General features: G+C 34.4%; 1 pseudogene; it reads left to right on the top strand.

The window, feature by feature from the left end:
* The first annotated feature begins 3257 nt into the window (after positions 1-3257).
* The window catches only part of LOC138858061 (uncharacterized), a 35656-nt pseudogene continuing 24806 nt past the window's right edge, over positions 3258-14107 (top strand).

Raw genomic sequence — 14107 nt, 5'->3', positions numbered from 1 at the left:
TGTATATTTAGTTGAAAAAGTTTTGAGACGTCGAAATAATAGAGTTTATGTAAAATGATTAGGATTTTCTTCTGAACATAATTCCTGGGTGAATGTTAATGACTTAAATTAAAAAATACATAAATATAAATAATATAAAAATATATGTATTAAAAAGAAAAAAGTGTTTTAAAAATTATTTCAGTTAAGTATCTAATGATAACCAATCAACATGTCGATTACATTAGCAATATATGGTAATATATCTATACTGGTTGCAAATTATTTCCCTCCCATAGAACTCAAACAAGATTATGTTTGTGTTTTAACTAGTTTTGACTCGCATCATACAATTCCAAATGTGGACAAAGAAAACAATTTGTTTCACATTGGATCGAGTATTTTTGAGATACCTGAATCGAGGGTTTATTGATGTAAAAGCTAATCTTAATACATTTGACACCGAAATTATGAGAAATTACGAAGAAGTGAATTTTGTTAAAAATACTCAATTGGACCACTACTAGGTTTCAGTAAAAGAATATTGGAGCCAGGAATTGTTCATTACTCTGACAATCCTGTGGATATAACAAAAATAAACACAATATCCGTTGAATGTAATATCATCAACGGCTCATATATAAACGAAATATCTATGCATACAATACATCAGTTTGCTCTTAAAGTTAGCCCAGGATATAAAATCTCAGAAATACCAACTAATGTTATATGTAATATTTGCCAGTTAATACTCATCAAATAAGCACTCTAGTTGTTAAAGTTGTTGTTCAAACGGGCGACCATATTAATTTTCGTGGAGAAGACATATCAACAGACAGACTACATTTTAAACCTATCTTAAGAAAACAAGTAAGGAAGGGCTAAGTTCGGATGTAACCGAACATTTTATACTCTCGCAAAGTCAAATGGTATACTCGTATGAGATTTCTTTGTGGATTGGCTGATATTTTCGGTAGAAGGTCAACTATAGGCACTGGGGTCCACATATTTAGTACTTAGGGGCTTGAACAGTTTTGGTTTGATTTAGACAATTTTTCGTCCCAAGATGGCATACTTTCAACGTATTATTCACGCAAAGTCTTACCCCGATATAATCATTGTTGCTTGATATGCATAGTGGAAAGTGAAAGAATCAGATGGAATTGGAAATGGTGTTATATGGGAAATAGGCGTGGTTGTAGTCCGATTTCGCACATTTTCGCACTATGACATAGAAATATGAAAAGACATACACCCAATTTGGTTGAAATCGGTTAAGCAGATCTCAAGATATGGGTTTTCACCTAAAAGTGGGCGGTGTCACGCCCACTGACTAATTTTGAACGCGGTGCCTATAAAGTCATCTCATACCATCCCAGAGATAAAATTTAATGTCTCTGGCGTGTTGAGTGATTGGTTTATCGCGCTTTTAGTATTTTTTAACAGTACCGTTATATGGGGAGTGGGCGGAGTTGCCACCCGATTTCAACTATTTTCACACCGTCAATGGAAGTGCTAAAAACATTTGCTTTCAGTGAATTTTGTTATTATAGCATTGGCGGTTTAGGAGATATGCACATTAAACCTATTAGAGGTGGGACCACGCCCACTTTGAAAAATAAATTTAACTACAGATGCCCCTCCTTAATGTGATCCTGTGTACCAAATAACAGTCTTGTATCTTATTGCGGAGCTTAGTTATGGCAATTTATTTGTTTTTGATTAATGGCGTTTTGTGGGCGTGGCAGTGGTCCGATTACGCCCATCTGCAATACCAACCGTCTTACTGTACCAAGAAACATGTGTAGCAATTTTCATAAAGATATCTAAATTTTTACCCAAGTTAGAGCTTGCACGGACGGACAGACGGACAGACAGTCACCCGGATTTCAACTCGTCTCTTCATCCTGATCATTTATATATACATAACCCTATATCTAACTCGATTAGTTTTAGGTGATACAAACAACCGTTAGGTGAACAAAGCTATTATACTCTGTAGCAACAGGTTGCGAGAGTATAATAAAAAATTATTTTTATTTAAAGAGGAACAGTAAGTATTTACGAATGGTATTTATTTACAATGTTTACAGCGAAATTTATTAAAAATTTTAGTATAAATGTGCACAATGTTGTTGGCTTCCTCATCCAGCAGACGGCGCTTTAAGAATATACAATCACAAGTGTCTGGACCATCTCTACAATTAGAATTCGACCAAACACAGTCTTCTTAATGTTCACCGAAACAATTCTTTATTTTTCTTAATTTATCTCTATACTCGATTTTTGAATGAATATCCAAACCTATTTTCTTCTGTTCTTTAAACTATGTTCAAAGTTTTTTAGAAAATTAAAAATATCTACTGCTGTCGACGAAATGTCTTGGATTACTGAATTTTCATATGCAATGTTTGATAATAACGACCAACATTAATTATTGTTGGGTTTATATCGTATAAGGCGCGCTCATTTAATGCTTCTCGTTCATGTAATTTCTCCGTATTGTTTTCCGAAAATTCAAAGCAATAGATGTTTAGCAACTTATTTCTTTGATCGGAGTAAATTGGTCTAAAATATCCCCAAGGCTTTTCCGTTGTTGTTGTTGTTGTTTTTATTAATGTTGGGTTTTGCGCAGGGTAACTTTTATCTATCAATTGAATTGTTATATTTATTTTTAAACGTAATAAAGTGTTTGGAATATTGTATTCAAAACTAGCCTGTTTACTATTTTCAAAATTTCTAAAGCTGTTTATATTTTGATTTTGATCCATAAATTGATTATAGTAGTAGCTTGTTCCACAACTTAAATACAACAGGTGTAGTAGTAGAATTTTTATTAAATGAGTCAATTTCATTTTTTTTTTCTATATGCGTCTAACATACGATATGACCATGTTATATGTTTGTCTATAGTTTTTAACATCAATTATTTCTACATTCGGTTTTCAATGTCACCATTACTTAGAATTCGTTCAGTTTCAATTTCACGATATTCAAAGCACTTGATACTCAACAGTTTTTCAATATATCTACTGTCATAAGTACAACGAATCGGTATATCAAAAATTTCATATTCCAATTTGAATTGTCGATAAAATGTTTGTTTTGCCTCAATGAATCCTCCAATATCAGCTTCCTTTTTAATAATCTCTCTACGAAATGTCTCTATAGCTTCATCTATAGTAAGAATTCTCATGGGCTTTTCTTCAGTTGTAAAGTCCACTACAGACGATGGTGTGATTGTTGTAGGCGTTGGAGAAGGTTGTGTTATCTCTATAATGGGGGTTGATGATGATGATGAGGACGACGATGATGGCGATGATGACGTTATTGACAACACTTCAATTCCTTCTTCATTATACGTTAAAAGAGGCTCACTTTGTGTAAGTTATAATACTGAAATATTTACTTGTAACATATCATTAATATTCGGTAATGTTACGGTAAACGCATATATATGTGTGTATGTATATATTTTTCCTTTCATCAGTTTTCCTTTCACCAAGTGGGGCAGGATTCCCTCAAAATAAATGGGGATCCTACCCTACATTGGTTGAAGAAAACTATACACTAGCCTGGGGTAGGATCTCCGAGGATCTTGATTATTTTTAGTTGCGGATGAGCTAAAGAAGGTTTTTGAGTTGGTATAACTAAAACACATGGCGCCACTGCCATTCCAAAGTAAATTGTGAAATTCGTGTCCGGCTCACATTGAACAGATGCCTGTTTTATTCTGCATCGAGTGTAAATTGAGTTTAAAATAACTGACTTAATCCCACAAAATATATGTATAGAAAAAAAAATGAACTGGTTCTAATTGCTGCAAGTGAAGGAATTCACCGTAGTTGCAACGAGCAGAAGGTCGGTGCTATGAAAGTATCCACATCTGGTGCATCTGAGTTTGCAAAATTATACACTTGCAAATATTTACCATCAACTTTAAACGTGCAAACCATGTTGTAAACCATTAATCCAAAGCTGATTGGTGAAGAAGAACATTGTTTGTAAATAAAATTTTCACACAAATTGAAAAACATGTCAAAAAAGTTTTATGGAAAGAATTAGATGTTGGTGCCTATTAAAATAAAAGTATTGTTTTATAAATGAACAATGAATGGATTAAAATGTATTGCAGTGACCACAAAGTGCTTTTGGCAATGACGCGAGTTGCAGCTATGCTGAGTTTTCGGAAATAAGTGCTCACAGAAAACTTGTATCTTTTCACTTACCTCTACTTCTGCAGCATTATGCAAGAAGTCCAATACACTTCTTATTTCATTTTCACTCCATTTTTACTAGGCCTTTCTCTTTTTAGGTTAGCACAAGTTTTTTCCATTCTTCTTCTTTTATGACAATATTTTTATTTTCGACAAAAGCTGACAATTTGCAAACCAATGTTGCACACATAATAATAATAACCCAACGATTACTCTTCTCCCGCCCAACCGACGCGAAGGGCGCAATCCGCATACTTGCGAAATTAACCGAGTCAGAAAAGGCAAGAGAGTTTTTTAGGTATTAATAGAAATAATATTTTTCAACTGCTAAGACTTATAGATACGATATAATAAATTGTTACATTTTCATTTATTAAGAGAAAACAATACAGTCTTTTTAATTTCGAAAAGTGAGTCAGATAAGTCAAATGTGCTGCAATGAGAATTAAAATCATGACATACGAGTATACGGCGGAATGGTTTTTTAGTTCGAAATTTGATCTACATGATTTTAACCATAAAGGTCTAAACTGCCTCGAAAAACGAACCGTGATATTAAATTTAATTTCAGAAAGGAGAAAAGAACTGCAAACTGTTCCATTCAAGATTGTCACTAAGAATATTATGCCAGGAATTTCCCTACAACTAGGAAGCGTAGGCAGACTTATAAGTTTTAAACGACTAGTGTATGGAGGAAGACATACCCTAGAATCCCATCGGAAATGCCCTAAGGCGAAAAGTAAAAATTGCTTTTGAACAGACTCTAACTTGTCGGAATGGATTTGGTAGCTAGGGTTCCATACAACAGAGCCATATTCCAATAATGGTCTAACCAAGGTTGTATAAAGTGTTTTAGTAATATACGGATCTCTAAATTCTTTAGATCAAAACTAAGAATAGCTTTCGCTTTCAAGAGTATGGTCAATATGAAGACAAAAATTAAGCTTAGGGTCCATATTATCTCCCAAATCAACATAGTTAAAAACTTCCTCTAGACTATGGTGCTATATTACATAAGAATTTTATTACTGAAGAGATATCGTTAATAAACAACAGGAACAGAATCGGGCCAAGTTGACTACCTTGCAAAATACCTGAAGAGACATTAATTGTAACTATAGGAGTATCCTCAAATATCACTCGATGTGTTCAAATATTAAGAGAAGAAGCTATCCATTTAAGAAGTCTTGGCTGAAAACCCAGCAGATCAAGTTTATGTATAAGAATCGCAAGATTTACTTTATCGAAAGTTTTGCTAAAGTCTGTGTATACTTGTATAATATCCGTATGCTTATGTTCCCTAAAACCCAATGATACATGGTTTACAAATTCAAGTAAGTTTGTTAGATTCGATTTCTTTTTAAGAAATCCATGCTGAGATGAGGAAATTAACGGAGAAATCGAAAAGGTTATATGGTCAGTGATGACAGCTTCAAAAAATTTAGGTATAACTGATAGTTTTGCGCTACCTCTATAGTTTTCAATGTTGGATCTAAATCCACTTTTATGCAAAGGAATTATAAATGGCTGTTTTAATATTGAAGGGAATATACCGTGTTTAAGAAAGGACTTAAATATCCTGGTCAAAGGCAAGTAAATATATTTGTCACTATTTTTTAGGAAACATGAGTGTATCATGTCTGGGCCGTAACTAGAAGGTTGTTTCAACTTATTTAAATTAAGTAGGACGTCTTCTTCAGAAATAATTGGAGCGTTAATTAAAGTATTCGAACACAGCACGTGCTGATAAGAAAAAGTTTTGGAAGAATTATTACAGTAGTTTGACTTGAAAAATTCTGCAAATATATTGGATATAATATCATTGTCAGTTGAAATGATAGATTTGTATTTCATCGCGGACGGAAGTTTGGAAATCCTGCGTTTGGCGTTGACGAAATCATAAAACGATTTTGGATTAATTACAATATTCTTTTTTAATTTATTTAAGTAATTATTATAAAATTTTTTGTTTAGGTCAAAACTATGTCGACGCAATACAGAATATTTAGAATAGTCGACGAGTGAACCGGTTTTTAAAATGTTTAAAGGCTCGAGTTTTTCTGTTTTTCAATTTATATAACTCTTTCGAAAACCACGGACTTATACTTTTACTTTTATTAACAATTACTATTAGAACATACTTTTCAAATAATTTCGTAATAATGTTATTAAAGTGCAAGACACTCAATTCAATATCACCTCTATAATTAGGCCATGTTATTGTAGAAAGTTCTCTATTTAACTTTTTAAAATAAGCTTTTGCAAAGTTAAACCGAGTACAGAAGCTAGAAGTTTTATAATTACTATCCCGTGTATTGCCTATGATTTCGACAGATATCAGGATGATATGAGTCCTCTGATAGAACAAGAGGATTACTCTGAATAACGGAACATTTTGAAGAGGTATCAACGTATACTAAATCTAAGCATTTACCAAATTTATTCGGAATCAAATTAATTTGGTTCAGACCTAACTCGGACATTACTATGGTGTTTTAGTGTTGCTTCTTTGCAAGGGTGTATCAGGTGCATACCTATACATTTTCTTAGTGTAAAAGCAAAAATATACTCACAAGATTCTGAATTATCCTGTTGTGTTTTTGTTTTTTGCAAATGTGGCAATTACTTTTGCCCTCAAAATTTCTTCACTCAACTTACACTAGAACTATCCAGTGCAATTTTGTATTGCGAAATGAACAAATACAATAAAAAGACTCAAAATGATACTTGTGTAATGCCTTTCTTGCAATTTTGGTTTAGTTGGTAGCATAATAACGCTTGAATTATATATATTTATTTATTAAATTCAATCTTAAGACTATTTATATTTATTTTGCAAATGCACTTAGGGCTAACAAAGTTGATTCGATTCAGATTCAGTGTACCTTCAAATGCGATATAGCTGTGTATACAAAGTAGTAAGCATTTTTTCATTTTGGAATTTGATGTTGTCTGCAATAATGTATATCTGTTTGATTGTGTGTATGTGTAGATGTATATATAGATATGTATTAGAGCGGGTCGATTTCTTTTTTATAAAATCACGTATGCAGGAAATGTTCTACGGACCATTCCGAACAACTTTTCCGAAGAGAATATGAGTCTAAACCCGGTTTCGAGCCAGGGTCTTTTAGGTGAAGTTTAATTTTAAGGGATTATAAAAATTTCTTCGTCAGTTTTTAAGATATCCGAATGAAATTTATTACATAGGTGCATTTTGATATTCAAGTGACCATTTCTCGGAATCGGCCAGATCGAAAAACTATATCCAATATCACTCATACAACCGATTATTCCGATATTTGATTTTCCGGTAGCTTGCTTTTAATCAAAAAGTTTAGAACACGTAATTTTGCAAAATTGTCCTCCAGTACAATCTTAACAATGACAGTGAAAATAAAGATAATCAGACAACTATAACATATATCCCCCATATTACCGATTATTCAGATTTTTAGCGGTATATTGTCTTCAATTAATTTTGCAGAACTGGTCTCTAATACATACTTAACAATGGCAGTAAAAATAAAGTAAATCAGACAACAATAACATACAAACGACATTTTTCTGGTCTTTTCGAGTTTTTAATTAAAACCTATAATTCATAATATGGAATATTTTTTGGGATTAACTTTAAAAATGTTTATGAAAATACACGAAAAACATTTCTCTGGCGAACTCATAGGTGTGGGCAAAACTTTATATTAAACAAATAAGGAAATTCTAAGCTCGGGTGTAACTGAATATTTTATACTCTCGCAACTTGAAAGGACCACATCAACAATAGCTCATAATGCTATTTATTACGAACAAGGACACACCGCGCGAACCGTGCAATCAAAGCTAGTCAAGGAGAGTCTGTCTTCACTAGAAATAGCATCTGGCTACTTCAACGACAGGCTCGTTTGGGTGCCTGGTCACAGCGGAATCGCTGGCAAGGGCCGAACAAGGACACACCGCGCGAACCGTGCAATCAAAGCTAGTCAAGGAGAGTCTGTCTTCACTAGAGATAGCATCTGGCTACTTCAACGACAGGCTCATTTGGGTGCCTGGTCACAGCGGAATCGCTGGCAACGGCACAGCCGATGAGCTAGCCAAGGGGGGCACCCTCGCAACGCGCGTTTCGGAATGAGATCGAATTGGATCCCCATTAACGTTTTGAGTTCTAGCTCTGAACAAATAGACCTCGCGTGCACTCAGCAGAAGCTGGGCGACAACAAACTTCTCTGCGACTGCGAGATCCTTTTGGCCGAGATTAGATCGCAGGAGTTCAGGGGAACTTCTCGCTTTGAACAAAGTTCATCTCGCCGCTATGGTTGGAGTCCTCCCTGTTCACTGTCCAATGGGCACTCATGTGGTACGGCTTAGAATACTACCCGATACCAGAAAATTCGCTATATTTTACAATTTTTCTTCGATCAAAGCGAAAAAGCATCTAAAGCGGCTTAAAACATTAATTAAGTTTATGGGTCCGATACTGTAAACGAACGTGTAGCACAAAAGTGATTTGCTAGGTTCCGTTCCGGTAATTTCGATGTCAAAGATGCACCACGCGTCGGGAGGCCTGTCGTCGAAAATTGCGATAAAATCATGGAAATAGTGGAAACAGACCGTCACGTGAGCACTTATTTAATTGCTGAGGAACTAAAGATAAGCCAGAAAGCCGTTTGGAACCATTTGCATAACCTTGGATTCAAAAAGGAGCTCGATGTTTGGGTGTCACACGAACTAACGCAAAAAACATGATGGACCGAATTTCCATCTGCAAATCGCGGCAGAACCGCAACAAAATCGACCCGTTTCTGAAGCGGATTGTGACTGGCGATAAAAAATGGGTCACTTATGACAACATCGAGCGCAAACGGTCGTGGTCAAAGCTCGGGGAAGCGGGCCAGATGGTGGCCAAGACCTGATTGACGGCCAGGAAGATTTTGCTGTGTGTTTGATGGGATTGGCAAGGAATCATCTACTACGAGCTGCTCCCCTATGGCCAAACGCTCAATTCAGCCCTCTACTGCCAACAACTGGACCGCTTGAAGGCAGCACTCATCCAGAAGAGGCCATCTTTGATCAACAGAGTGCGAATTGTGTTCCATTAGTACAACGCCAGGCCACACACGTCTTTGGTGACTCGCCAGAAGCTCCTGGAGCTCGGATGGGAGGTTCTAACGCACCCACCTTATAGTCCGGACCTGGCACCAAGTGATTACCATCCTTTCCTGTCCATGGCGAACGCGCTTAATGGTGAGAAGTTGGTCTCAAGAGAGGCCTGTGAAATATGGCTCTCCGAGTTTTTTGGCAATAGGGACGCAGTCTTCTACGAGAGGGGTATAATGAAGTTGGCATCCCGTTAGCAACAAGTTTACGAACAAAACGGCACATATTTGACTTAAATCGGAAAAATGTACACAAAGTTATCATCTTTTGAAAAATCAAAAAAAAACCGAACGAACTTTTTACTTTACCAAGTATTAAAGGAAGCATTGATCCGATTCAACCCATCTTTGACACAAAAACATACTATTATAGAGAGTTTCCTTTCTTTATATTACTATATGAATTTCAATTATAAATCTTATACTATGTTCACACCGAATTGAAATCCTCTTGAAAACACAATTTGTGGATTGTAGAACCAAAGTCGTTCTGACCGACATTGTGTGTTTTCGATGAGTTTTCATTGACAGTACACATATCTTTTTGTTCACATTTGTTATGTACCTTACAAGAACAGTGACGGTCATCTGATGGGTAATATGACAGTCATAGCTGAAAAAATTTTGTCAGCGCACAGAACAAAGTTTCTATCATTTTCTTAAGAGTCTTGTTTTCTTTTTTTTGTTTGTTTTGTTTTTTCTGAGTCATTGCTGACCATAAATCCGTCATAGCTGAAAATTGTCAGTTATGACTGAAACGCTATCAGAAGTGAAAAATTCTTTTGCGCAGTAGATAATATAATTTTTATTTCTTTAATAAATTTCAAACTTTTAATCAAAATTAGTTATAATATAAATATAAAAAGGAATGCAACAAAAAATATAATAAAATATGAAAATATAAAAATAAATTTTCACTTGATGCCATCTCCTCCTCTCAATAGTTCTGCGTAAGTCTTTCTCCAATCAGTGGATAATTCTGAATTTAAAAATGCAAATGTAAATTAACAGTACTAACATATCAAATGTGACTGTATTGGTGAACCCATCAGCAGTTTCTTGTAGGGTACGTTTAGGCCAATTATGGAATGTAAACAAATTGTCAACTGACATTTAGGGCTGACAAAATATGTCTTCTAATAATGTCGATTAAACTAGAGCAGGCACCGATCATAATGAGTGGAATGTAAGTTTTCAAGGGGTTTTCAGCGAAAACTGTGTTTTCCTTTGACAGATTTTGTATGGATGAAAACACAAGTTTTCGCCAGAAAACCTCTTTTGTCTATGAAAACACGAATTTTGTGTCGGTGCGAACATAGTATTACACATTGACCGATGTTTTAGGTAAAAAGTCAACTATAGGCACTGGGGCTCACATATTCAGTACCTAGGGGCTTGAAAAGGTTTGGTTCGATTTAGACAATTTCTGGTCACAAGGTGGCATACTTTTAACGCATTATTCACGCAAAGTTTTACCCTGATACATTAATTGTAGCTTGGCTTGCATAGTTGAGAGTGAAAGAATCAGATAGCATTTAAAATAGTGTTATATGAGATATAGACGTAGTTGTAATTCGATTTCGCCCATTTATATATATATAACCCTTTATCTAACTTGATTATTTTTAGGTGATACAAAATACCGTTAGGTGAACAAAGCTACAAGTATTATACTCTGTAGAAACATGTTGCGAGAGTATAAAAATGTCGCGAAACAATTTAACATTCATTATTCGACGAAATCTTGAATATATAACAATTAAATTTCGTAACTGATTAACCTATATTGAAGGTCATGTACTCTCTTAATTTTATTAATATATTTTAATCGCGTCAATCAAAATTACCGAAGAGGCTAAGTTTTATGTATAAAAAGTAAGAAAGGGCTACGTTTGGATGTAACCGAACATTTTATACTCTCCCAAAGTCAAACGGTATACTCGATTTAGATTCTTTATACACAAATTTTAATAAAAAAAAGTAGGAGCTGTTGCCTCAGTTATTTACGTTCACAGTGGAATTAATTAGAGCAAGTAGTAAACTAAATTTACTCAAATTATGAAAATTCTTTCTTGCGTTTTTTGTATACGCTTATAATTGATTTTATATAGAATGCATTACAACTGTACTGAGGAGTATGAACAGAAATCGTTTTTGGACAATGAATAACTTTTTTTATTAATTGTATTATATCGTTATTATTATACCTGGTTAGCTTAAAAATAATAAATAATAACAACTATAAAAATTATATTATTATTATATATTAATTTGTATATAATATTACCAATTTTATACATAAATTTTTATAGAGATTCTTATACATATATTCAAATATTTCTTTTCTCCTTATACTATTTAATTTTTATCATTAAAATTATTAAAATTAATTTATTCACATATTTTAAATTAAAATTGTCTTAAAATTTACTGTCGAAATTGCTTTACCATTCTAATGCGATTATACTTGAAAAAAAAATGAAGAACTATTGCACCAAGTCTGAAAACTTTAGTACGAAATAGAGACACAAATACCGTCATGATTGCTGTGTACTGTCTAAAAAGTAATTGCATTAACATGGGAAGGATCCTTGTTTGAATATGCCCAATCAATTTGTGTAACGGCAAGTGTGTTTGAATATTTTACACCAAGCAGGGAACTGCTTTTAAAACTTTGCGGCCTAAATAAATTTTCACAGCCTTTGGTTCTATAGAGCTAGCAATATATTGCTTTGCAAATATTTATTATATTATTATATAATACCTCGTTTATTTCTGTAGCTTGTTTCCTTGACATATATTGAAGCTTTAGGCATTCTGGGTCGAATATGAACTACAATTTTTCCGGTTGATGGAATAACTATTAATAAAAGTCACTAATTTAATAGTTATTAGTGGCTTTTATTAATAGTTATTCCATTAGCCGGAACAACTGGAAACTGATTTCTTTCAATTGAAATTTGTTCATTTCTTTTATATTGAAAAGATTTTAGAACTTTTTCAATTGGTGTCCAGCAATTTTCTAGAGTATGAGGCTTATTTGATCGTCCTATCAAACATACAGAAGGTTCCACAAATTTAATCCACAGAGTTATTGGAAAAGAACAATGAAAATCAATTTGCATAAGTTGTCCAGCTGCCTCATTAACCAAGCCATCACTCGTGTTAATATTCACTATAATCATATATTTGGCGGAGGCTTTTAGCGTCAATTCCTGCGTTTCAGAAATTTCGAAAAGTTTTAACATAACTCCCACAAAGAGGAACCAACTAAACGGCTGTATGCATTATTAGGATTAGGAGAGAATATCCGCCTATCTCCAACAGTTGAGAGTTGCTTCAAATCACCAAACACTATGATCGCTATACCACCGAAGGGGCTGTCTGTTTTAAAAATTTATTTTAATCTCGCATCAACAGAGCTAAACATACGAGCACCTACCATCGATATTTCATCAATTATGATTAATTTTAAATCGATAAGTCTGGAATACAATGAATTAACTGTGTCATTGCTAAGTGGCCTAAACTCTCTATTCAGCTGATTAACAGGTAAAGAAAATATTGAATGAAGGGTCATTCCAGCAATTCCGAATGCTGCTTTACCCGTAAGCGCGAAGAAGAACTTTTAAGGAACTTGAATTGGATCCAGGTGTAGAATTGTAACGATGGTTAAGAGCTTAATATATTGCAGATATCAAACGACATAGACGACTAAGACGACTTAGCAGACTCTTACACCTGCACCGCCGCCAATGAACTCATAAAAGTGGCGATTTGTTTTTAGCTGGTAAAGAATTACCATTTCGCGGAAATACTCAACTCTGGCCAAATCTGAGTTAAACCTTCTATACTGAATTATACAAGGTTTGGTGCGTTTTTTCCCAAAATCGCTACCGTCTTTAAGAGGCATGACAACACAGCTTTCTAGTAAATTGTCGCTTTCCCTCTCTTCTTATTCATGATCACTGTCCTGTGCTCTTCTCTAAATTTAAAATATTAATACTTAGATGCAAAATCAGCTAAACAAAGAGTTTCTAACTGATCGGATCTTTGAACATAATGTTCTTAAATACCGGCTACGAATACTTCACTCGAACGAGCAAAAAGATTCTGAAGTGCCGCTTCAGGTTTTCCATTCGAACATTTTTCACAGGTCGAGAGGTATTTGTAAATATTTCTGCATTTCTTCCTTCCGAAAGATGAAGCCCATTGCAGCAATATACTGCTACCTGTGCAGATATTTCTGTGCCTGATATAAATTTGTGACCTATATGTTTAAGTTTTTGCTTAACAGTATAATTTCCAGCATTTAACTCTGACATAGCTTTATTTAAGAGCATAGAAATTCCTCTGTTAAACTTGTTAATATAATTAATTATATATGAACAGCAAGCATATGCATCCAGTATGTAAGTTAATGGATTGCGGTGCCGCGTTGTTGATGGATGCCTAACAACGCGTGCTAACTTAGATGTGGTCCAACGCAGTCAGTCGTTGTCCAGGCATCTCGCAGTCAATGTGCGAGATGATTATAGCTATTTTCGTTAGTCTATAACGTTGGGAGCTTTACTTCGCTCTCTTATCGCTGGCCTTGTGGCTCAGTGATTATAACAATAACAAGAAGTTATATTATAACGGCAAAGCCGGAGAAAGTTCGTTTATTGAAAGTAAAATTCTAACTAATTGCATTACAAAATTGGACTTAAGGCTAAACCTTGAAGTTTTACCCATAAGCTACAAAGCTACAGCCGG

Source organism: Bactrocera oleae, chromosome X, assembly GCF_042242935.1.
Source record: "Bactrocera oleae isolate idBacOlea1 chromosome X, idBacOlea1, whole genome shotgun sequence".
NCBI classification, from domain to species: Eukaryota; Metazoa; Arthropoda; class Insecta; order Diptera; family Tephritidae; genus Bactrocera; species Bactrocera oleae.
The sequence above is the reverse complement of the archived record's forward strand: the minus strand, read 5'-3'. Positions and strand labels throughout refer to the sequence as shown.